At 43.7% G+C, this 24,396-nt stretch overlaps 1 pseudogene; it reads right to left on the bottom strand.

The window, feature by feature from the left end:
* Positions 1 to 15,653: 15,653 nt before the first annotated feature.
* LOC102396695 lies at positions 15,654 to 23,936 on the bottom strand (annotated as a pseudogene).
* Positions 23,937 to 24,396: the final 460 nt, after the last annotated feature.

Raw genomic sequence — 24,396 nt, forward strand, 5'->3', positions numbered from 1 at the left:
CTTAATATGTATCTTTTATCCCAGATAATCTGGATGGTGTGATCACATACCTAAAGCCAGACATCCTGGAATGCGAAGTCAAGTGGGCCTTAGGAAGCATCACTACGAACAAAGCTAGTGGAGGTGAGAGAATTCCAGCTGAACTATTTCAAATCCTAAAAGATGATGCTCTGAAAGTGTTGCACTCAATATGCCGGCAAATTTTGGAAAACTCAGTAGTGACCATAGGATTGCAAAAGGTCAGGTTTCATTCCAATCCCTAAGAAAGGCAATGCCAAAGAATGCTCAAACTACTGCATAATTGCACTCATCTCACACGCTAGCAAAGTAATGCTCAAATACTCCAAGCCAGGCCTCAACACTATGTGAACCGTGAGCTTCCAGATGTTCAAGCTGGTTTTTGAAAAGGCAGAGGAACCAGAGATCAAATTGCCAACAACCACTGGATCATCAAAAAAGCAATAGAGTTCCAGAAAGACATCTATTTCTGTTTTATTTACTATGCCAAAGCCTTTGACTGTGTGGATCACAATAAACTGTGGAAAATTCTTCAAGAGATGGGAATACCAGACCACCTGACCTGCTCTTGAGAAATCTGTATACAGGTCAGGAAGCAACAGTTAGAACTGCATATGGAACAACAGACTGGTTCAAAATAGGGAAAGGAGTACTTCAAGGCTATATATTGTCACCATGCTTATTTAACTTATATGCAGAGTACATCATAAGAAACGCTGGGCTGGATGATGCACAAGCTGGAATCAAGATTGCTGGGAGAAATATCAATAACCTCAGGTATGCAAATGACACCACGCTTATGGCAGAAATTGAAGAAGATGTACAGAGCCTTTTGATGCAATTGAAAGAGGAGAGTGGAAAAGTTGGCTTAAAGTTCAACATTCAGAAAACAAGGATCTTGGCCTCTGGTCCCATCACTTCATGGCAACTAGATGGAAAAACAGTGGAAACTGTGGCAGACTTTTTTGGGGGGGTTCCAAAATCACTGCAGATGGTGACTGCAGCCATGAAATAAAAAGACACTTACTTCTTGGAAGGAAAGTTATAACCAACCTAGACAGCATACTAAAAAGCAGAGACATTAGTTTTGTCAACAAAGATCCATCTAATTAAGGCTATGGTTTTTCCAGTAGTCATGTATGGATGTGAGAGTTGGACTATAAAGAAAGCTGAGTGCTGTAGAATTGATGCTTTTGAACTTTGGTGTTGGAGAAGACTCTTGAGAGTCCCTTGGACTGCAAGGAAATCCAACCACTCCATCCTAAAGGAGATTAGTCCTCAATGCTCATTGGAAGGACTGATGTTGAAGCTGAAACTCCAATACTTTGGCCACCCGATGCGAAGAACTGACTCATTTGAAAAGTCCCTGATGCTGGGAAAGATGGAAACCAAGAGGAGAAGGGGACAACAGAGGATGAGATGGTTGGGTGGCATTACCGACTCAATGGATGTGAGTTTGGGTGAACTCCGGGAGTTGGTGATGGTCAGGGAGGTCTGGCTTGCTGCAGTCCATGGGGTTACAAAAAGTCAGACACGATTAAGTGACTGAACTGAACTGAGGGGCCTTGTTAGGACTTGCTATGGCTCAGGGGTAAAGTATCTACCTGAAATGCAGGAGCCACATGAAATGCCATTTCAATCTCTGGGTAGGGAAGATTCCCCTGAAGGAGGGCATAGCAACTCACTCCAGTATTTTTGCCTGGAGAATCCCATCCCAGACAGGAGTCTGGTGGGCTACAGTCAAAAAGAGTCAGCATGCACAGGGGCCTGGTTGCCAGGTTCTTTTATGGATCAGAGAAAAGGGAGGAGGTGAGGAAAAGAGAGCAAAAAACTATTCAATCCTTGCAAATGTCCCCTAGAATGACAAGCCTCAGGCAGGGGAGTGTTTAGTTTCACCTCTTTACTGTCTTTTACAGGTGGGTGACTCCGGTTATCTCCCTGAGGCAGGCCATTATGTATGCCTCCAATAACAAGAAATCTGCAGGATGAGGGTTAAAGTCATAGAAGCAGATCCAGCATAAGTTCAAAATTAACCCTTCCGGTTATGAAATCAAGCCCATTACTTTGGGATGCTGTGAATGCACTTGAGAGAATGAATAGAGAATGCTCTGCTCTGTGCCCCTGGGTGATAGATGCTCAAAGTTTCAGGGCTCCTCCTATGATCATCAGTATGACACCCAACTCCCAGTAGGAACATCTGGATCCTATTTCATGCCTGTGTTGAAATAAATATCTAGACTCAAGTTGTCCAAGGTGCCATGTCAGCAAACTGAAAAATAATTCTGTTTTTGTAAATGATCTACAGTTCTTTGTGTCCTTGGGAGTGGAGACTGCCCACTTAATGAAGTGTTAAGAAAAGTTTGAAGTATCTTTTTTAATCATTTTTTTTTCCTTAATCATTTTTAATGTGGAAAATGCCTCTTTTCTTTTGGGGTGTGGGACTTCCCTGAGGTCTAGGGCACAGGCAATGTATGTCCATGTGCCAGAGCACAGTAAAAGCTCCCAGATAGGAGTGAGCTTCTCTAGTTGGTAACACCAAAGACATGTTGGGTTGAGGGAACCCAGCAAGCAAAAGCTTGGGCCTGTGTTCTTCCAGGTTCATCCCTTGCACTTTCTCCCTTTATTGATTCTTCTCTGCATCCATTTGCTATTAACTCAAGTATAAAAAAACACCTTTGTGTCCTGTGAGTCCTTTTATGAATTAAACCTGAGTGTTGAGAAAGGGAATATTTCCTACCATATCAGCAAACAAAGGATATCACAGTCATCCACCACTGGAATGTGAGCTGGTGAGCCCTGAGGGTACTCAGTAAGGAAAGAATACGCTCCATCGAAACAGATAACAGACAGCAGCCACTTCCTAAGGTGAGCCCTGATGAAACTCATGATGTAAAAACACAGAATACTGGCCCCTGATAGAGGAAATGCATATCAAAGGAATGATTTCAGTGAGCCCAGATTCTTGCATCTTTTCACACATAGAAAAGTGCTAAATTTCTTAATTTGGAATACTTGGTTTTCTTTAATTTACAATAATCCTTTGACATTTAGACTACCTGCTCTTTGTTGCAAAATTTCTATATAACCTGACTCCCCCGCTTGCCTCCTCATCGCAGTTCTCTGAGGGTTACCTGAGATGCTGCCTCCTGGGCTTAAAGTCTTTAAAATTCCCACTGGATAAAACATAACTCTCAACTTTAAGATTGTGAATTTTTTTTTTAGTCTACGGTGGTCTTAGGGATTCTAAGCACAAATAGTTGTGCTGTAGCACAAAGTAGTTGAAGCCCCCTCATTATGTTTGTCCTTATTAAGCCCTTATGCTTTCCACCCATTCAAATCGGCTCCTACAGTTGGTGTTTACCCCCTCTCTTTCTTGCTTAATTGCATGCTGAAAATGATCTCCCTCTAGCTACAACTGTATTATGCACCTGATGTTTACTTCTCCAAGACAACATTACCTAACACTTGCCCTTTGTGAGCATTCTCCATCCAGAAAAAAGGTCTCAGAATGATAACTTTGAGACAACCAGAACCTGTTCCAGAACCACCTAACGATCTCACTGTCTCCAAGGGAAAAGAAGAATGCAAGACTACATCAGCTCCATCCTTATCTTCAGACCTATTTTGTGGCCAGAAACTATAAGACTACTTCTTACTTCCCCGGAAGGGGTGGGGGGGGTGGTGGGTGGGCCACTGTCTTGAGTGTTGGCCTGCTGTGCCTGGAAAAGTAATAAAGCTGCTCCTTTCTACTCCTGCAAAGCTCTGTCTCTGTGTTTTCTGTTTGGTACAGGTAAACGGAGGCTGGGTTTTCAGCAACAGTTTCTCTTATTTTCCCCAAATAGAAATTACATCCATAGAAGTTAAATAATTTGTCTGGATCACACAGATCATGAACAGCAAAGCTGGAATTTAAATTCCTCTATTGCCAATGATGAGGCTTTTAACAACTACTGAACCACATGTGAAGCTAATCTAACATAACTGATTCCTCATATAGAAAACTCAAATGGAAAAGAAAACTTATTTCAAGATAGAGTATTGGTTTGGCAAAAAAAAAGTCTCATAAGATGTTACAGAAAAACCCAAACAACTTTCTGGCCAATGAAATCAGTACAAGAAAATTTCCCTTTAAAAATATGTAGATTAAAAAACCATTCCGTATTTCAGTACCAAAAAAAAAAAAAAAAGATACAGAATGATCCCCAAATATTTTATCTTGAGAATAAGCAACGAGGCCTTTGTTTAGGTTTTCAGGTAGGAAAAAAGTCATCTCTAAGGCAGAAAAGCATTCTGGCCACTAAATGGGGACACTCCATGGCAGGATTCAGTCAAGGTCCACAGTTGTTCTGGGGAAAGAGAATCTGATCAAGAGTTTTTTGTCCCGTTGAATTGTCCCTGAACAGCCTGGCTGGAAGGGGGAGTTAGGGAGGAGATGGATACATGTTCATGTATGGCTGAGTCTCTACACTGTTCACCTGTGACTATTACAACTTTGTTTGTTAATCAGCTATAACCCAAACAAGATAAAATGTTTTTTAAAAATTGTCCTTCAAGTATAAAAGCAATAAGCAAAAACTAAGGGAAAATAATACCTATAAACCCTTTGTTTTTGTAGAATTGCTTAATCTACCTAACAAAATGTTTATGAGGATACCTTGTAAAGACACTGACTTCACGTGGTGGAATTTGACTGTCCACCATGGTAGCCATCAGCTACATCTGATTACTGAGCACAGGAAATGTGACTGTACCCTAAGTGCAAAATACAGTGAGATTCCAGACAGTATAAAGAAAAATAAAAATCATATTACTCTTTATTACATGTAGATTATATGTTGAAATTGCCCTATTTTGGATTTACTGAGTTGTTCTTTAGTCGCTCAGTAGTGTCTGACTCTTTGTGACCCCACGGACTGCAGCATGTCTGGCTTCCCTGTCCTTCACCATCTCGCGAAGTTGCTCAGACTCATGTCCATTGAGTAGATGATGCCATCCAACCATCTCATTCTGTGTCTTGGGTTAAATAAACTATTATAAAAAGTAGTTTTATCTCTTTCTTTTTACTCTTTAAAATATTGCTACTTTAAAAAAAAAAAATGCTGGGAATTTCTTGTCAGTTCAGTGGTTAAGATTCAGTGCTTTCACTGCCCTGGATGCCTGGGATTAGATCACTGGATGAAGAACTAAGTAAATCCATGTGCAGCACAGCCCCCCAAAAATGCTGGTACTAGAAAATTTAAAAGTCTCTTCGTGGCTTGGATTGTGTTTCTGCCGCACAGCACTATGGTAGATTTTGGGGGGGAGTGATTCTGCCTTTTGCTTATGCTATTCGTATTCACTATAGCTTGATGTTTTAGAAATAAATATGATGATGTATGCTGTGCCCAGTTGCTTCAGTTGTGTCCAACTCTCTGAGACCCTGTGGATCATAGCCTTCCAGGCTCCCCTGTCCATGGGATTCCTCAGTCAAGAACACTGGAGTGGGCCGCTATGCCCTCTTCCAGGGGGTCTTCCTGACCCAGGGATGGAACCCAATTCTCTTATGTCTACTGCATTGGCAAACAGGTTCTTTACCGTTAGCACCATCTGGGAAGCCTATGAAGATATATATGGAACAATAAACTCATTATCCCAAAGTGAAATAAATAAACCAATGAACAAAGAGCTGTGTTCTCTCTCTTGGGATGTTGAGACACTAGCTGGGAGGCTCTGGATGGGAACCAATAATAATAGAATGGAGAAGAGCTGTGCTGGGCTTCCAGGGACAACGTGGTCCAGCCCACCTGTTTTACAGACAGGGAAGCTGAGGTCTCCAAAGGTCCCTTTTTAGTGCAAGGTCACAGGGACTCAAGTCTGCAGTAGATGAGGCTGGGGAACACATTCCAGATGCTACAGAAGCACCATCCTAGAGGACTTGCCCAATGCCCAGGAAGAATCCATCCAAAGACATTGGCACTGCCTCCAGGTAAGTCCAGTTCTTGCAGCCAACACCTCTGGCCCAGGGTGCTTCTTATTCCAAGTAATGAAAAGCACAATACTTCCCTTAACCCTGGGGAACAGGGTGCCTTCTCTTTCAGCTGCAGCTATAAGTTCCAGCTTCCCAGCCTCACCCCAGAACATGAAGCTACTCATACTCAGCTGCCTACTTGCCCTTTGCCTCACCCTCTGCCTGGTGGGCTTGTCAAGCTCAGGAGAGACCGCAGGTGAGCTGAGGTGCTGGACACAGGGTCCCTGATCATAGCCTGGTGGGGGAGTATTGGGTCCAACCAGCCATCTGGTCACTTCCACCTCAAGAGAAAACAAGGACCTAGACATGGGAAGAGGTTCTCTGTGGTCAGCATTCAGTCTCAGAAAAATCTGGGGCCAGACCTCCCAGATGTCTCTTTGACATCAGCAGATTTTAATTTTTCTTAAAAAGCAAGACATATGTTTTTTTAAAAAAGACAAACCATATGTAAATGTGTGAGGTTTAAAAAGTGGGTTCCTTGTTTCACACAGCCCCAACAATCCTGCTCTTCAGAATCCTACTCCCTAGAATTCTTAAGCAAGAAAAGAATATTGATGATGCTTTGGACAGGAGGCCAGATTCTCAAACTTGGCTGCACACGCAAGTCCCCTGAGGTCTCTCTGGGTCCCACATTCAAAAATTCTGATTTAATGGGTCTGGGACAAAGCATGGGCATCAGGATTTTTTTTAACTCCCTCAAGAGGTTCTAATATTCTAACCAAGATTGAGAATTTGCTGCCTAAATAGAAGGTCTCAAGTTTCTTTCTACAATGCTTCTTCCCTATTCCAGGTTAAACTTCTAGGAAATCCAGCATGGTCAAGGTCACTCTCATTGGGGATTCACAAAATGGTTTGGTGGAGCTGAGTTGACATTTGTGCTTATAAGTTTGAGGAATGCTGTCCTTATTAGGGAAAGTGTCATTCTCAAAGTGCTGTGTGCTATATCCATAAAAAGATACACTGAGGTCCTGAGTGTCCAAGGCAGATGGTTGAGGGAGGGGGTGTGTGTGTGTGTGTGAGCGCGCATGTTTGATAAATCACTGGGTTTGATACCCAGAGCTAGATGTGAAAGGCGTTAAAATCACAAGTGATTCAGTAAAAGAAGCCAGTTTCTTTATTTGCTGATTACCCATGATATTAAAGATTATTTAATATGAATATCTTTTTCCTGGCAGTGAAAAACGAAACTTGCTCATTGTCATTCAACTGACACTAAAAATAATTTTAGAAAATAAAAATCATTTGAAATTCCACCACCCAGAGATAACTGCTCTAAATATATTGAGGAATAACCTTCATGTCATCATTCTATGGGCTTATATGTATATTTTATAGCCATAGGAACACACCAGGTGTCTTATTTTATAATTTGTTTTTTTTATTCAACAAAAGGTAAATGCCTCTCTCCATGTTGCTGTATATCATCAACTCTATGCTTTTTAGTGACTGCATAATGGTTCACTGATCCCCTGTTGGTAAACATGTACATTTTTTCCAAATTAGAAATTTTTCCCATTATAAACAAAGCTCCAATCAATATCTTGATATCAAGTTATGAGAGGATACAGCACTTGGGATTTGAAATTGGATCTGGGTTTAAACCCCAGGCCTCTCTCAATTTACAGGCTTTATGATTTTGGGAAGATTCCCAAACCTCTCCAAGCCTTGGTTTCTACATTTGTGAAACGGGGATAGTAATACCCTCTCCATTTGGTTGTTTAACTAATGGCAAGTATAGCAAACACCTAGGAGGGTGCTTGGTGTAGAGTACGTGCTGGGAAAAAAGTGTTGATCAGTTCATTAACAGGACACATCAGTGACCATTCTGTTCTTTCTTACCCTTGCAGACAATCTTCAATTAGAGGCTTCCCAGGACTTGTTTCAAACCACCCCTGCCATGTGCCAGCTTCGCCCAAGTCAGAGTCCCAGGCAGAGCTTCTTTGTTCTGATACTTCTATACCTCTACATCCAATGTGTGTGAGCCCTTTACCTACGGTGGTTATCAGGGCAATTATAAGAATTTTGAGACCACAGAGATGTGTTTGATGGTTTTTCGACCCGCTGGTGAACCCTCTGATAGACACAGGAAGAGTAATGGAGGTGATAGGATGCTGGGTGTGAAGGGACAGGGTATTGGTGAGGATGCTGATGGAGATGCAGGGGGTTATGTTAATATGGGAGTTGGTGATGATGAGAATACCTGTCACTGAGTGCTGGGGTGTGAAGGTGTTGGAGGTGTAGACAGCATGGCTTTGGTGGATGATGACTCGGATAGTAAAGACGAAAGGAAGATTGGTTATTGTAGCAATCCCTCTTAAAATACATGGTGAGGGGTCTTCCCTGGTGGTCCAGTGGCTAAGATTCCACCTCCCAATGTGGGGGGCCTGGATTTGATCCCAGATCAGGGAAGCAGATCCCTCACGCTACAACTAAAAGATAGCCCATGGCACACCGAAGACTCAGTGCAACCAGATAAATAAAAATAAATAAAGTACGTAGTGGGGATGGCAGAGGTGAAGATGGAAATGTAACCTTTATGGGTGATCCTGTTGGCAGAGGTGATAAACATGGTTGTAGTAATGATCATGGTGGGACGTGATAGAAGTGAGGAGGTCCCCAGGCTGGTGTTGGGTAAGGAGTCCAGCTTGATGGCTCTGGCTCTAGGATGCCAATGGGCCAGCCAAGAAGGGAGCGGACCGTCATCTCCATCACAGAGACTGAGGACAAGAGCTGATGGTGAAACCTGCATGTTCCCAGGCATTGACCAAAAGCTGGCTTGGCTGCTCTTCTTGCTCAGAGGATGTTCTGAACCCATCCTGTATCCCTCCAGGACTGGATCAATAAAGTGTTCAAAGTTCATGTGGCCTGAAACCTTCCTACAAGGGCCCTGGGCTTGTCCTCAAAAATCGCTCACAGTCAAAGGGGTGATCAAACCTGCATCACCCCACCCCCAGCCCTCCAGGCCCTCACTGTCCTGTGTTCCTAGAATGAAGACAGGACAAAGGACAAAAGTTCCCCTTTCACCAGGGAGTCCTCAAGGAAGCCAGACTGAATGGAAATTTGGGGACCTTGGATGTCTGTCCCTCGATCCTGGCCTGCTGCTCTTTCTTATCCAGGGCTACATGATGGTCCAGAATGTTCTTCCCATCCAGCAGGAACCATGGCCTTGAGGAGTGTAGAGGGAGTACAAATTCAGGGAATCTTGGTTTTCTCTTCTCCACTCAGAGGAATACTGGAAAAATTTTTTTACATATTTTAAAAATTGTGGTAAAATACATACAACATGTAGCTTCCCAAGTGTCACAGTGGTAAAGAATCTACCTGCTAATGAAGGAGACTCAAGAGATGTGGGTTCAATCCCTGAGTCCAGAAGATCCCCTGTAGGAGGAAAAGGCAACCTGCTCAAGTATTCTTGCCTGGAAAATCCCTTGGATAGAGGAACCTGGTAGGCTAAAATCCGTGGAGTAGAAAAGAGTCAGACACAACTGAGCACACACAACAATATACTACATGAAATTTACCATTTTGACCATTTCTAAGTGTACCATAGAAAAGGTCGTTGCTGAACAAAAAGACACCAGGATTCTTGGCCTCTGGAGGAGAAGAATTCAATCTGGGGCCAGAGACGAGGCTTGATCGCTCAGAGATTTTGTGTAATAAAGTTTTATTAAAGTATAAAGGAGATAGAGAAAGCTTCTGACATAGGCATCAGAAGGGGGCATAAAAAGTACCCCCCTGCTAGTCTTCAGCTGGATGTTATATAGTCACTAGCAGTCTGTTAAAGAAAGAAAGGAATGTCTTAAAACTCAGAATGGCACCAGGCCCCTCACTCATAAGATGCATTTTGGGATAATCTTGACACGAGACGATTCATCCCCAGCCATAAAATAATTAACTTGAATCTTGTAGAAGGGCAGATTACCATACAAATAGTTTCGTTTACATAGATGAGAGGAACTATATCTGAGTATAACATACTGGTTTGTCAAATAGGTTCTGAGCCATTAGGTGGAACCGACTTGAAGACAGAGTTTGGGGTAAATGCATAGTACATTAACATAGCATAAGACAAACATTTTCATAAGAAAAATGCTTTGGTTATCTCAAGGTTTGAGAACAGTTAACTTCAGGTGAAACCAGGTGTCATTATGGCAACACAGTATTTTAAGAGAAACCTCCTTTTAAATTGGTATAGAGAAGAAAAAAATATTGATAGTTTGTTTCCTCCTGCCGCTTAAGAGAGAAAAAAATGTCTGACACTTGCAGGCTATTTCCTCCATTTGGAGACGCCTGGCCTTCCTGCCTGTTACCTCTCACCATTTAGTGGCATTACATAAACACACATTGTTGTGCCACCATGATCATCACTCACCTCCAGAACTTTTTCACCTTCCCAAACTGAAACTTTGTACCCATTAAAAATTAACTCCTCTTTCTCCCTACCTGCAATCCCTGGGTGCCACCACTCTAATTTCTGTCTCTATGAGTTTAACTACTTCAGAAACCTCATATACGTGGAAGCATACAGTACTTGTCCTTTTGCGACTGGCTTGTTTCACATAGCATCATGTCCTCAAGTTTCAACCATGTTTGCTACTGCTAAGTCACTTCAGTCGTGTCCGACTCTGTGCGACCCCACAGACGGCAGCCCACCAGGCTCCCCTGTCCCTGGGATTCTCCAGGCAAGAACACTGGAGTGGGTTGCTATTTCCTTCTCTAATGCATGAAAGTTTAAGCCTATATAAAAATTTACATTCTTTTTATTTATTTATTTATTGGTTCATTTTGTTTAGTTGTTTGTTTTGGCACGCTGGGATCTTAGTTCTCTGACCAGGGATTGAACCTGTGCCTCCTGCACTGGGAGCTCAGATTCTTAGCCACTGGACCACCAGTGGCTAAGAAGTCCCATACTCACCTTGGAAATCCCATACTCACCTGCATTCTTATGTCACACAAGGGGTGTTTACTGCTTGGAAGTAAACTTGAGTAAAAGCGTCTTGACCCAGTTGCTTTCACCCATGGTCTGGACTAGCTCACTCAGGCCACCTCTTGTCCTACACATGCACACACATCGTTTGTACATTCTAGAAGCTCTTGGAAAATCTTCAGAGGTAACCAGAATAGTTCCATCTCTGTTAGCTGTACACTGGATTCATGCACTGTATTAAAGACCCTGCACTCATACTGGTGGGGTTTCTAGAGAGCCCCATCCCTACCTCTAGACCCCAGGCCCCAAGCCACAGCGACCCACACCCACCCAACAATCACGTTTGTTGACTGAGCACTGACAGCTTGTCCTGAGTCCTGACGCGTTCAGGTGGAGGACAGCCCCTGTACCTCCAAGAAGCTCCTAGTCTAATGGAAGTTAAAGGACAGTAACAACCAGGGAGATAAGGAATATGAAAGCTGTCCAGGGAGGGGAGGGGCACCTACAGAACCTTGGTGTGTCAAGGAAGCCTTCCTGGAGGAAGCAACATGTCACCTGGTTTCATAAACAGAGTAGGCCTGGCAGTTGAGAGGAGCATGGTGATTAGTGGAGCAAGGCATTCTGTTTGATGGGTAATTCACAAAAAGCCTGGGATGGGAAAACTACGGGAGGGAGGGGCGGACCACAAGTAATGTACACACTTGACAAACGTGTCAGAGGAAGAGAACGAAGGTGGGGGCAGGGCAGACACTTGCCAGAGGACTTGTTTCATAGGAATCAGGTTACACAGCCAGGAGGTAGGCAGAGGCAGGCTTTAACCCAAGGGCTTCAAAGCCTGTGGGTGGTCTGAGGACCACCCAGAACCCAAGTTCTCAATGAGTCAGATAAACACATAAAAACTGGAAGGCTGGGCTCCACCCAAACTGACTGAATTCACAGGTCTGGATCCCAGGAACCTGCATTATTTCACAAGAGCCCCAAATGGCTGCAATGCAGCATCTGGTTGGAAAATGGTCACCCAAAGCTCTTCTGTGTCTCCAGCGTCTCTCCAGCACAACCCCTGGTGATAGAGGACTGGCTCTCAGGGCTCCTAAAAGGCACAGGATGATTCACTTTCGTGGCCATGGAGATGTTGACATAAACACTCCCCCATCAAACCCAGGGAGTTCTGGGAACCACTCAGAGGAGGATGCTGGGGGAGGAGGGAAATGGGAGATGAGAAGGAATTTCTGGCAGGGGTGGGAGGAGGCAGGGGCCTTTGGTTGGTTGGTTGGTTGTTTTTTGGCAGGGGAGGGGATTGGACAGGAGATCCAGTTCCGGTACCTCCCAAACACTCCCTAGGCCCCAGCTCTCCCCAGGCCTCAAGGACAGGAGACAAAGAATCAAGGAATTAGATACTTTTTATTCCACAACCAGTAATCTCCACCTACCACACAGTGGTATGAATATTTTAGCAAATCCTGTTACCCAGGCCCTTGCTGTCCAACAGAACTTGCTGCAGTGGTGGGAACATTTGTGCCCACGATGCCCAGTACATCAGCCACTAATCACGTGTGGCTACTGAGCACTTGAAATGTGGCTAGTACACCTGAGGAAATGCACTTTCATTTTAAATTAATTTAAATTCAAATGCCATGTGTGACTCATGGCTACTGTCCTGAACAGTGCAACTCGAAGTCTCTGGGGTGGGGGGAGGGGAAACTCCTCAGGCTCATCAGATGAGTTTGGCCAGCCACTTGGTCAGGCCACCCTTTCTCGCCTCTTTGATATGGAAGGTGTGGGTGAATAGGCTGTAGGAAGAGCCATGGCACACGACCACCACCATGCATGTGAGGCAGATGACGTTGTAGGGTATGCTGAAGTCTGGCGTGGGCAGGCTTACCAGCAGAGGCTCCAAATAGAGCATCATGAAATAGCTCGAGCTGTGGGAGACTCAGAAGCTGGGCGTCAGGAGGGGGCAGTGAGGTGGAACTGGCTGCTTCCCCTCATCTCAACCCACCCCACCCCATCCCCTCTCTTGGACCACACAGGACCAATCTCAGAGGTGAGGGTTTTCAAGGCTTTCTTAGCCTCAAAGCCTTTTAAAACTCAATACAGAAATCAGGAAGCTCCTCTGGAGACAGAAATGGCAACCCACTCCAGCATTGTTGCCTGGAAAATCCCACCGACAGAGAAACCTGGAGGGCTACAGTCCAGGGGTTTGCACTTTAGCAGTGAAGTCAGCATGATTCTCAAAAGTACCCAAACCCGCTTATTGCTTAAGACAGATGCCATCATTCTATTTCACAAAAAAAGAATCTGTGACTCAGAGAGGTGAAGTGACTTGCCCAACATCACACAGCAACATAGTGAGTTACTGAAGCTAATCTTTCATTAATACCAAGTCATTTCATGATGCTGCTATAAACTAATAGCTATTAATAAAAATTAACATATATTTATAATATTACTATTACTTCTATTCGGAGAAGGCAATGGCACCCCACTCCAGTACTCTTGCCTGGAAAATCCCATGGATGGAGGAGCCTGGTAGGCTGCAGTCCATGGGGTCGCACAGAGTCGGACAAGACTGAGCGACTTCACTTTCACTTTTCACTTTCATGCATTGGAGAAGGAAATGGCAATCCACTCCAGTGTTCTTGCCTGGAGAATCCCAGGGACGGGGAAGCCTGGTGGGCTGCCGTCTAGGGGGTCGCACAGAGTCAGACACGATTGAAGTGACTTAGCAGCATTACTTCTATCAGATCTGACATTCATTTAACGGTTATTCTGCCAGGACTTGAACAAAGCATTTAACAAATACTTTTTTCTTCTCATCAGACACTATGAGATTGATAGAGAAAGAGAAAAGCAACCCCTGAGTGTCAGGACCTGAGCTGGTACCACAATGGTCCTATGTTCTTCTGCTCAACATAAATATTTTACAAAATTTCAACATCAGATGAGGCCATTCTACGTTTGTGAAAGATCTAGACTAAAATAGGACTTTCAATTATCATGTTTGAGCACTGACAAAAGGAGTTAAATTACACAAAGCACCAGTACGACCAAGCACCTTCTTATCTTGAATGATTGCTACTTCTTGACCAAGTACAGCTCTCACCTCTATCTAGTCTCCCCTTATTAGAGTTAAAATCAAGATACCCATTTAGAGAACTGTCCCACTTCTTCACAGCCTTCATCCATGTAAGAAAGATATGATTTTTTCTATCAAAGAATTTATAAGAAATAAAGAAGCGATTCATTCTTAGAATAGTTGAACAGAAAGGTATATAGCCTAAAATGGCGGCTAGCTGGCAATTCTTTGTTCTTTTCACTTCCTGATTCTCCTTCTTCACAAGAACATTTTGGCGGGCTAATTTCACAGGCTTTGTCTTGGCATCCTAATTTTGCGGGCCTTAGCCTGGACATGCGCAAAGAACTAAAAGGGTGGGGTAAATAGTTACTATAAGTTGTCCAATCAAAAATTTAGGCAACATCGAGAAAGATTGTAACTCTGTGACTCTCAGCCTACCAGGAGCCGGAGGAGGGAACCTGAGTCTTAGGAATAAAAACTGAAGGGACTTCCGGCTCTGTGTGCTTTGCTCCCAGACCTTCCTCTGTAGCATGCCCTTCTGTAGAAGTAAAGACTACCTTGCGGAGCATTTTTGATTGTCTGTTCTATTCCCGCAACACAGTTTTGAGAGCATTGCAACATCCAGAGCAAAGCCAAATTCCTGAAATCCTCCCCCAAATCACCTAACACAGCCCACATCCTGTAAGTTCTTTCTAACGTTGTCTTAATGAGACAGCATATTGTTCCAAGATGATTCCTGTTCCTTGCTGCTGTGAGTAATAAATCCAATGAGTTCAACTAGGAACGGGGCATTAAACTAGGAATAGGGTGTTTCTACTGGTCTCTGGGTAGAAATACTAACAAGTAAGATTGTTATCCTTATTTTATAACTAAAGAAAAGAGAGCTCAGAGATGCTGAGAAATTTGCCCAAGACTACGTGGGAGTAATAGCATCAGCACCATCTGTGTTCTTTTTTATTGCGATACTGTGCCTACTGTGGTCTCCATGGCTCACTTTACTCATCTGTCATGAAACAGATACTCTGTTTTCCCAAAGTGCCTCAATCCTACATCTTCTCTGACACAGAGCAGGAAAGCATCATCAACATGCCTCTACTTGAGAGTGGGAAGCTGCCATGTTAGGAAACGAATGCAGCAGCTAAGTGTCATCGCTATGCCTCCATTTCCTCTCTTGAAGGACTCTTAGGATGATTAATAGAACAATGCAGGCAACATGCAGGCTAACACAGAGCCTGGGGCACTAAAGGGTACTTGCTCTTCTTTAACTGAACTAAGAAACCTCCTCCCCACAAAAGCCCATTCTCCTTCTGAGAATGCAGTAGGACAACTTGCCCCCAAATTTGACTGAACTTAGAAGAAAGGAATAAAAGCTGTCATGTAGAGGTGTCTGTCTCCCAGGTTTTGTGTAGCATGGGGGCCTACTGAGAGGTCGATGATGCTATAATGGATTTGCTTCCTATACCCAGTAGTGCACAGTCTGTGGACTGGGAAACAGGAGGGGCCCACTACTCTGCAGAACATTGAGAAGGACCACCATTTCCATGGACCCTATTGGTTAAGGTTTGTAGTTGCAAACTCCAGTCAGTTTAATTTTGAATATGCATTTATTGAAATATAAGCCACAGTGGGTGAAGCCACAGAAAAGAAAATGCAGCATCATTGTGGGGTCAAGGAGCTTCTTTATCCCAAACTCTTCTCTCATGACTGATGCTGAAAACTGGAGGCTGGAAATTCCACCTTGGCCACGCACAAAGAAAGCAGTGATGGTGGGGAAGGGGTTGAACGTGAGGATGCCATGAGGATGGGGGTTAAAACAAAAATCCTGTCATAAAACCGCCAGCTCTCTAGTTAACTCTGGTCATGGGGAATGTGTTTCTGCATTTCTTCCTTCCTTCCTCAAATAATTATGAACTGTCTCCTTAGCCAAGAACCATGCAAAGTGCTAGGGATAAAGGGAAGACATGTTATCATGGTACTAAGCCAACTGGATGAGACAGAATTAAGACATGTAGACCCATGGAGGAAAGGAAATGGACACGTCCGGCTGATGAGGGTAGAGGAGAGAACTGCGAGGAGACTGAACTGTTTCAGAAACAGCCAAAGCCCAGCCCTGCAGGGGTCCTCCTCAGACTTCAGGGTTTCTGGGGACCGCTTTTTGCATGTTCTCTGCAAAAAAAAAGAAAAAAGAATTTGCTGAGTGCCAACATTGTAGGCCCAGACATCATTCTAGGCCTGTCATCTTGACAGATCCTATATTTTCAAAAAAATATGGAACTATGGTCCCATGACCCAAATCACGAACAAAATGGAAGTGAATTTTCCAAGCCTAGGTGGGGTGCTCAGGAGCACTGCAGACCTGCCCTGGAGGGTGGCTGAGTCAGTGTTCCCAACTGAGAAAGGGGAGCATGTGATCAGTCTGAGATGATCACAAAGAGGTCTCTGGGGTTGACCTTCTGCCATTCTCTCCCTGGAGAACTCGCTCAGTGTGGTTCACAGGACACTGCAGCCTCTCCTCCTGGCAGCAGCAAGGAGGAAGACATGGTGCAGGGTGAATGGTGTGTGGTCCCCTGAGCTCCGCCCCTTTCCCCAGCCCTTCCCCTCCTCCTGTGCCCTGGGCCCTGTCTTACCACAGGGAGCCAGCCCCTTGACCGCAGGTCTTCATGCACTCCTCTTCTGTTATGAAGTTGTTTTTGTTCCCTCCGAGGCTGCCATATGTAAACTGCTCACAGTGACCAGTTTTGGCATTGTAGAAGTACCTGGGCCACTAGGACTTGCCGTGACCTGTTACTTTATGCTCTAGGCAGAAGGCAGGCTTAGAATCTGCTGGAATGAGAGGGGAATCATCAGTTATGATGATGGTCATCGCAGCTCTGTAAGAGGTCAACAAATAGAACCACCAGTTTGTTTGGAATAGAGAATGTTAGGGTTGTGGGGGGTGGTCAAATTGAAAAGCCCATTTGAATTGAAAGCCCCAAATTGAAAAACCTCTTTCTGGAACATAATTCTGAATGTTGCTAGGCGTGACATGATACAGTTGTAGTTGTTCATTCGCTCAGTCGTGTTGGACTCTTTGCGACCCCATGGACTGCAGCCAGGCTTCCCTGTCCTTCACCATCTCCTGGATACAGTAATCATGTACAAATGTATACTTTTTCATGAAGTACCAAGCAAAATTGGGATAATGCCTTTGATTAGCCTTAAAACTTCTATAAGGCTTCCCTGGTGGTCCAGTGGTTAAGAATCTGCCTTCCAAGAAAGAAATTTTGGGTTCAATCCATTGTCAGAAAACTAAACCCCAAATACTGTAGGCACTAAGTCGGTATGCCATAACTACTGAACCTGGGGTCTGCAACTAATAACTAACTCACCCCAATAAACACAGAAATGCTCAAAAAAATAAAAAACCCCCACAACTCTACAACATAAACAGGTCACAGGTAAGAAATATTCCTTATGTGTCAATAATTACTGGGTCTGAATGCCTGAGTTTTATAATACTATTAATATTCTCTGCACTTATGTGTATGGTTATTAATAAAATTTTAATAAAATCATTAATAAAATTAATCATTAATAACAATTTTGAAGGAATCGTGCTATAATGGAAAAAGGCATGAAGAAAACATACCACTGTGTTTACTTCAGTTACCTCACAGGGATTCTATAAATTGAATATTGATACTATTGTTATTGTGGTTGTAAGAAGAAATGTATATATTTGTTTTTTCATCCTTTTCCTGACACTGTTCCTAAAAATCTTAATATTTCTCATGTGATGAGAACAATAAAAGTGTCTTTTGGTATGTGAAGCTGATGAGTTTGGAAGACCCTCATGAGCCCAGAAAAGTGAAAAGTGAAAGTGAAGTCGCTCAGTCGTTTCCGACTCTTTGCGACCCCATGGACTGTAGCCTACCAGGCTCCCCTGTCCATGGGATTCTCCAGGCAAGAATGCTAGAGTGGGTTTCCGTGCCCTTCTCCAGGGGATCTTTCTGACCCAGGGATCAAACCCAGGTCTCCCGCTTTGGCAGGTGGGTTCTTTACCACTAGCCACCACCTGGGAAGTGGTAATAATCATTATATGGCGCCTAAATATACTTTCTTGCTCAAAACAAGTAGGTAGAGAAATTGTTTCCAGATTAAACTTCTTGGTGGAAAATACCCAAAATTCACCATGAAATGTGATTCAAATCTTTATATTCATGACTGGTAATCTCTTCAAAAACCCATGCAACATGCATCCCCTGTTCAGATGAGAAAATTGCAGATGTCTTGCCCCAGGACATGGCATGTGAGTGGCAGGGCCAGGACAAGATACTCTCAAATTATAACTCATCTGATACACTACCTGATTCTGCCAGGAAATCTGGAAAAATAGATAACTGAGAACAATTTCTGGATGCAATGCCCTATTGTCATTGCTCCCCTTTTTTAGAGCATCTCTGAGCCCCTGAATCACAAGGGAGAATGAGTCTCGGTTTTTCCCAGACAACAAATATGTGCTGTCCCTACAAACACAAACCAATTTACCAAACACCCATTGGGTGTCCGGCTAGCCCATTTACTTCTGATTTGAAATTCATGGAGTTATTGCAGATTCTGCAGGTTACAGGCTCAAGACTGTCCTCAGTTCAGATGCCAGCCACAAGGTCTCGAGTCACTCATGCTTGTGACCAAATGGCTAAAATCAGGGAATCCATATCCCACCTTCACATTCAACAACTAAATAGAATCTGCAGCTAAACTGAGGAAAACCTTGCTTACTCTTCCCAGATTGATATACAAAATATAATTCAAGGCAGTAAAATGGAGGAGATGTGTGGGGTTGGGGGTGTGCCCAGCCTCTGTCCCCTAGTGAGCAGAACACCCTTACGTTATCTTCCAGTATTTGCCAACCCACAAGCTTCCTGACCCCAGCATTTATGTCTTTCTTCCTAGATTTCACTAAACAGGCATAGTGGTTGGATCATTAGCCATTGGTGATTGCTGTCACTCTCAGTGAACTTTCCACTCCCCAGAGGTGCAGAAACTACAAACCTTTATTCTCTTCTCTGACCATTTGTGTTGGGAACACCTTGACTGCATGGTTCTCCAGTTGCCTTCCAGAAATCATCATCTGACCTATGAAAGGGAGTAAATTACAAGAGTGTCCAGGAGGCCTGGTCCATGAAACAGGGAAAGGATCAACGCGGATAAGAAAAATAACAGTCAAAAAAGGACAAGGGAAAGGGCCTGGAGACTTTTGTAATATTGTACCAGCTTTGGTCCCACAGCCTACTACACAAGGGCTGTTTCTTGCTTTCCCTGAAGTTGCTTTCCTCCGTGGTTCCACATCTTTTAATTAGTTTTTAATAATAGAGGAATAATCATTACTTGATAAAGAAATATTTTTATTTGTCCAAAGCAAGTAGGTAGAGAAATGCTTTTCAGATCAACATATTGTAGTGGAAAATGGGCAAATCTGGCCATTAAAAGTGAATAAACTTTGTATTCATGACTCGTCATCTGTTCAAAGAACTCATGTAACATGTTTCCCTTGTTCAGATGAGGAAACTGCAGATGAAGTTTCCTTGTGTGTTGCCCAGCACACAAGCATGTGGGTGGCCTCATCAGGACAAGATACTGTCAGGTCACAAGCCATTTGATACACTACTGATTTGCTAGAAACTTGAGAATACAGATAACTGGTAAGAGTTCCTGGGAGAAGTGTCCTACTTTCACTACTCACCTCTCCCCAAGCCTCATGTGAGCCCTCAAATCACAGGGGAGGGTGAATCTGGTTTTTTTCCTGACATGAACTACATGGTTTCTCCACAAACACCATCCAGTTCCCAACACTCAAGGGGTGAACCACAGTCAGCTGACTTCTGATACCGTATCTGTGGAGTTAGTGCTGATTCCACAGGTTGAGGGATCAATATTGTCCTGACTTCAGATGTCAGCCATGTGTTCTCGAGTCACTCGTGCTCTTGACCAAGTGACTAAAAGTGGGAGTTTCCATGACCCCACCTCAATGCTCAATAACAATAGAACAAGCAAATGAGCTCAGGAAGACTCTTACTGTTCTAAGGTTAATGTACAGGATAAAACTCAGGAACCACGAACTGGAGATGTTTAGGGCAAAGGAGGAGTGGAGGTGGGCGGAGCCTCCATGTCCTGGTGAGCACAGCACCCTCACATCACCACCACTGGTTTCTACTTCATAAGCTCTCTGAGCCTATATTGATGGATATTTTTTTTGAGGTTTCACTTAATAGACATATTTATTAAATCATTGGCCAGTGGTGACCAATCTCAATCTCAGATCCTTCCCTTCTCCCCACAAGTAAAGAAAGTTCAAACCTTTACTCATTGTTTGAGCCAATCCTTTTATTTCATCGAATCCCATTCCTTTAAAAAGCTCGGCAACTATAAAAGACAAAAATTCCAACATTTTCATGAGTTTTGGACCATGAATCAAGAAGTGATCAAACATGGATAATAAAATGATAGTCAAAAGTGGACAAGGGAAAAGGCCTGGAGATTTTGCTAATATTGTATCAGCCTTGGTCCCATGAACCAGCTACACAAGGGCTGTGTTTCATTCTTTCCCTGCAGTTACTCTGCTCAGGGGTCCCAGGTCTTTCTGATTAATTTTTATAATAGAGGGATAATTATGATTTGACACATAAATATACTTTCTGGCCCCAAGGAAGTAGGTAGAGGGATTTTTTCAAATGTACATATTGTGGTGGAAAATGACCAAATTGGCCATGGCATGCAAATAAACTCTTTATGTCTGGTAACATTTTCAAAGAATCCATGTAGCATGTACCTGCTGTTCAGATGAGGAAACTGTAGCTGACTTGTCCCAGAACACACAGCATGTGGGTGGCAGGATTGGGACAAGAAATTGCCCTGTCTCAACTCATTTGCTGTATTACGCTATTCTGCCAGGAACTCTGAAAATATTGATAATTTGTGAGAGTTTCTGGGTGCAGTGCGCTATTTACATTATTCCCCTTCCCAAGACTCTCGCCAGCTCCCAAAGCACAGGGAGAGTGAGTCTGGGTTACCCTGACACCAAATATGTGGTGTCTCCTGTAAGAAATCCAATACTCCAAACACCCACTAAATGTACAACAAGTCAATTTACTTCTGATATGAACTGAAGGAGTTAGCACAGATTCTGCATGTTGAGGGCTCAAAGTTGTCCTCAGTTCAGATGACAGCGAAGTGGTAGTGATTTGATAAAGTATACAAAGCACAAAAGTTTCATTACCCCACTCCATGTTCAATAACCCAGTAAATCTGATGACCAAACTCAGGAAGACCACTCAAATGCGGATCTCACATTATTATAAAGGATAAATCTAGGCACAGCAAAATGAGTGAGATGTGCAAGGCAAAGTGAAAGTGGAGATGTGGGGAGTCTCCACTCCCTAGAGAACACAGAGCCCTCAAATCACTGCCGTATGTTGCCACTCAAAAAGCTCCCTGAATGCCCACATTCATGGATTTGTATTGAGGTTTCACTAAACAGGTATATTGACTGAATCATTGGCCAGTGGTGACTGTTCTCAATCTTAGTGCCCTCTCCTCTCCCCAGAGGTGCAAGAAGTTCAAACCTATAACCATGGCATCCATGAAAGCTGAAATCAAATCTGTTACTGAACGCTTCTCAAGTCTCCTTCCATGGCTTGTCTCCAGACCTATGAAAGACAGTAAATTCCAGGAGTTTCAAGAGGCCTGGCCCATGAACCAGGACAAGGATCAAATATACATTATAAAATAATAGCAATTAATAAGGGATAGGACAAATATAGATAATAAAATCATAGTCAAAAGAGGACAAAGGAAGGGTCCTGACTGCTGCTGCTGCTAAGTCGCTTCAGTTGTGTCCAACTCTGTGTGACCCCATAGATGGCAGCCCACCAGGCTCCCCCATCCCTGGGATTCTCCAGCCAAGAACACTGGAGTGGGTTGCCATTTCCTCCTCCAGACTTTACTAATATTGTATCAGCCTTGGTCCCGGGGCAAATCTACACAGGGCTGTGTTTCTTGTTTTCTCTGCAGTGGCTCTGCTTATTCATCAGGCCTTCTGGTTGTTTTTCATATTAGAGGAATAATCATTATTTGAACCTAAATATCTTTCTTGCCCAAAGCAAGTAGGTATAGAAATTGTTTTCAGATTAACACATCTTGGTGGAAAATGCACAGAATTCACCATGAAATGTGAGTCAACTCTTTATATTCATAACTGGTAATCTGTTCAAAACCCCATACAACATGTACCCCTCTTCAGATGAGAAAATTGCAGATGATTTACCCATATGGCATGTGGGTGGTAGGGCCAGAACAAGATACTATCATGTTGCAACCCATTTGATACACTACCTGATTCTACCAGGAATTCTGAAAATACAGATAACTGAGAACAGTTTCCGGGTGCAGTGTCCTACTTTCATTACTCCTGCTTTCGAAGCATCACCTGAATCCCTAAATCACAGTGAATCTGGGTTTTTCTCCGACAACAAATATGTGGTATCTTTACCTACAGCAACCAGTTTCCCAAACACCCACTGGGTATCCAGCAAATCAGTTTACTTCTGATTTGAAATCTATTGAGTTAACACAGATTCTGCAGGTTGAGGGCTCAAGACCATCCTCAGTTCAGATGCCAGCCATGAGGTTCAGAGTCACTCATGCTTGTGATCAAATAGGGAAAATCGGGGTATCCATGACCTCACTTTCAAATTCAACAGTGCCATAGAACTGCCTGCTAAATTTTGGAAAATGCCTTGCTAACTATTCCCAAATTAATATACAAAATATAACTCAAGCAAGTAGAATGGAGGAAATTTATATGGCAAAGAGGGAGGGAGGTGTGCCCAGCCTCTGTGCCCTAGTGAGCAGAGCACCCTCATGTCATCTTCTTGTATTCACCAATCCACAAGCCCTCTGAGACTAGTATTTATGTACTTCTTTCTAGGGTTCACTAAACACCCGTATTGGTTGGATCATCTGCCTTTGGTGATTGATGCCACTCTCGGTTCCCTCCCCTGTGCTCAGAGGTGCTAGAATGAGAGGTGGTGAAAACTGTAACCTCAAAATGGATATTTGAGGTTTCTTGGGGATCAACTGCATCTTGAGCTTACCTTGAGTCACATTTTTTACTCTGTCTAGAAAGTCAGTAAATTTCAAAAATTTTTAGGAGGCCTGGACCATTAACCAAGAGAAGGATCAAATATGCAACTTTCTATTACTACACTACAGTGAGGTTCAGGGACAAGGTAGGGACCAGGAATAGAGAGTCTTAGAAATGGGGTCCCTGATCTGGTAGACTTGGGTGGTATATACATATTTAATATAAAATTTTAATATATATCCTTATGAGAATCATGATGTCAATGGAGACAAAAGTTTGCAAATTCAGACTTCCCTGGTGGTCCAGGAGATAAGAATTGGTCTGCCAATTCAGGGGACATGAGTTTGATTCCTGGTTTGGAAAGATTCCACATGCGTTGGGACAACTAAGCAGGTGATCTGCAACTACTGAGCCCAGATGCCTAGAGTCCCTGATCTGCAACAAGAGAAGCCACCATGATGAGAAGCCCACACACCACAATGAGAAAGTAATCCTGTAACTAGAGAATATTCTCTCATAGGCAGGAAGACCAATGCTGCCAAAACCAACCAGACTAACAAAAATCCTGGCCAATGTGACAGGAGAAATCCAGACAGGGTTGGCAGCACCCACCTAACACCTGCCCTCCCCATTCCATGGACTTCCATCGTTTCCCCAGAATCTGTAGAGGAGAGGTGAGCCTGGACCTACCTTGGTCCTGGGTATGGTGTTCATACACCGGAGTGCTGTCCACCAGGATAACCAGAAGGAAGAGAAGGGCTGCAGAGAGGCAGAGCCGGCTCATCTTGGTGGCCTTGCAGGGGGGCTCCTGAGGATGCTGGCAACGGACTGAGCTTCTAATATCCTGGCTGAGGGATGGGATCAGGCAATGAGGAGGGGAGTTGAGAAGGGGAGGAGCTGGGTCAGTCTTGTTTATTGCAAAATCTCCCTCCAAGGCATGCCTCCTGTCCTGCTTCTGTCTGCAGGGGCCAAATGTCCAGTAACAGCAGTTCTTAGATTTGCCTATGCCTATGGTCTCATGTAGACACAGATTGTGACCAGACAGATGCAGTTTTGTCCAATACGATCCCTCAGGGAGCATCTGCCATACAGTAGTGCATGGCACACGGTGTATGGCCAATGGGTAGATGAGAGCAAATCACAAGACATGTGAGTGAAAAGTAGTGTGTTAGCCCAGGTCCTCCTTTTCAGCCTCATGCAGGTGTCATCACATCTGGGCCTCCATGCCCTGACCCCCCTCACCT

The sequence above is a fragment of the Bubalus bubalis genome, chromosome 14 (assembly GCF_019923935.1).
Source record: "Bubalus bubalis isolate 160015118507 breed Murrah chromosome 14, NDDB_SH_1, whole genome shotgun sequence".
NCBI classification, from domain to species: domain Eukaryota; kingdom Metazoa; phylum Chordata; class Mammalia; order Artiodactyla; family Bovidae; genus Bubalus; species Bubalus bubalis.